This window comes from Nomascus leucogenys, unplaced genomic scaffold (genome assembly GCF_006542625.1).
Source record: "Nomascus leucogenys isolate Asia unplaced genomic scaffold, Asia_NLE_v1 Super-Scaffold_258, whole genome shotgun sequence".
Taxonomy (NCBI): Eukaryota; Metazoa; Chordata; class Mammalia; order Primates; family Hylobatidae; genus Nomascus; species Nomascus leucogenys.
In genome coordinates, this window is record NW_022095769.1 from 638,393 (window position 1) to 640,899 (window position 2,507).

General features: G+C 47.1%; 1 pseudogene; it reads left to right on the top strand.

The window, feature by feature from the left end:
- The first annotated feature begins 838 nt into the window (after positions 1 to 838).
- Positions 839 to 1,700, top strand: LOC100595619 (annotated as a pseudogene).
- Positions 1,701 to 2,507: the final 807 nt, after the last annotated feature.

Genomic DNA, 2,507 nt, shown 5'->3' on the forward strand with positions numbered 1-2,507 from the left:
TAAAAATACATGTATACATATGTTCATTGCAGCACTATTTACAATAGCAATGTCATGTAATCAATCTACATGCCCATCAATGATAGACTGGATAAAGAAAATGTGGTACTACACATACACCATGGAACACTGTGAAGCCATAAAATGTAATGAGATGATGTCCCTTGCAGGGACATGGTTGGAGTTTGGAGCCATTACTCCCAGCAAACTAATGCAGGAACAGAAAACAAAACACCACCTATTATTATTCTAACTTATTAGTGGAAGCAGATCAATGAGAACACATGGACACATCAGGAAGAACAACACACACTGGACATCTGTTTCATGGCATGGGGAGGGGAAGATCATCAGGAAGAATAGCTGCGGATTCTGGGCTTAGTACCTGGGTGATGAGATGATCTGTGCTGTAAAGCACAATGGAACACATTTATCTATGTAAGAGACCTGCATATCCTGCACATGGACCCCTAAGCTTAAAATAAAAGTTGAAAAAAAAGTGTTTATCACATATGGACTCCTGAACTTAAAATAAAAGTTGAAAAAAATGAGTATCTGGTAGATTCTCTATGTTAGACCCAAATTGAGGATCCTGAGGCTCCCGCTGGGGGAATCATGGCTGGGGGCACCCTGGGGAGCCGCTGCTAAGACCATCCACCCTCCTTACAGGCCACCTCCTTTCCCTCCCAGTGATGGAAAGGAGAAGGGGTATGTGAACAGCTGTGGAAGTCAGACTCTCAGGAACTGAATAAGGCCCCAGCCCACGCCCTCCAGCCCAGTCCAGCCAGCATGCCCGCCAGTCTTCCCACCCAGCCAGCCCAGCCCTCAGGATTGTTAGATGGAACAAGGATCCATCATCACCCAGGCATGGAGGAAAGATGCCCTGGTCCTTACCAAGCAAGGCCTGGTTTCCAAAGTCCTTTCTGAAGAGGCCTCACATTTGTCACATCTTAAAAGGCCCCTTTCTTCTGTTCTTGCACCCAGCATGTTGGCGAGTCAAGTTCCCCTGCTGAGCTCTCCACACATAAGGAAGAAGTCAACACCATTGCTATGTCGGATCAGCTCCAGGGTCTCCAGTATCAGTTTTATCAGATCCCAGGAAACTGCCTGCTCCCAGAGGTGACAGAGAAAAATCAAGTAAGGATCTGTATGGTCACGGACCTGGATGAAACCCTTGTGCATATCTCCTTTAAGCCAATCAGCAATGCTGACTGCCTACTGCCTATAGAGATTGAGGGGACCACTCCCCAGATCCATGTGCTCATGAGGCCTTATATGGATGAGTTCCTGGGATGAATGGAGGAACTGTTTAAATGTGTTTTCTTCATTGCTCTCTTCATTCCAGCCTGAACAAGTATGCAGATCCTGTGACGGGTGTGCTGGACTGGTGTGGGATGTTCTGGGGCTGCCTATACCATGAGTCATGTTTGTTCCACCGGGTCTGCTATGTCAAGGACCTCAGCCATCTGAGGAGGGACCTGAGGAAAACTCTTATCCTTGACAACTCGCCTGCTTCTTACATCTTCCACCCAGAGAATGCAGAGCCTGTGCAGTCCTGGTATGATAACATTCCAGACAGCAGCTGCTGCACCTGACATCAATATTCGAGGAGATGAGTGGAGCAGAGGGCGTCTACACTAGCCTTGGGCAGCAGTGGGCCCTTAGCCTAACCTGCTTCCCAGCAATGGCCATCACAGTAGGGGACTTTCCCACACTGTGCCTTTGTGATCAGCCTGAAAGATTGAAGACTGGAACACCTACTCACATAGGCCTGGAAAGAGTGAGAACTGATTGAAAAGAGCTTTAGGACAGCTTCGATGCTGAGTGGGTGAATGCCAGACCAAGGACACCCAGAGCTACTTGCCATCAAGTTCTTGGGTTCCTGAGATGTGGGTGTGAGAGAAAGAAAGAGAGCATGTGTGTTTTTCCATGAACTGGGGTCCCAAGTATATAGTGTTTCAGTGGGGGAGAAGCTGAAAGACAACGACTCTTCCCAAGCTAGCTTGTCTCCTCTCTTGTCACCCTATGAGCCCCCGAGCTCCATAGGGATGAAGACGATTGAAGTCTCCATTGCAAACCTGGTCTTTCCTCAGTGCTGCAAGGCCTATGGCAAGGAGAAAGGAAGGGTATGCCTTTGGGTGTTCCAGGCACACATCTTTCTGAAATATTTCTCTAGCCAGTTGTTGCAGACAAAAGATGACGTTTCTGGGAAGATGAGGACTTATGTCCAGACCAGTACCCAAGCTATCAGGTCTTGTGGCCCAAAGACTATGCTTACTTACCTCCAGCCAAGTGCCTGGGATGGATCCTTTCTGCATCTCCCCAAGGGTCCCCACTTAGCCATACCCTCAAATCTGTGGGGAAGGAAGTTGTCTCCCTGCCCTACAAGAGGACAAATAACTGATTTCTGTTCTTTTGACTCTGTTTTAAAATTCTCTTAAAAAAAGAAAGAAAGCGTATCTGAAACTGAAAAAAAAAAAAGGAAAAAAGATGAAAAAGATGACATA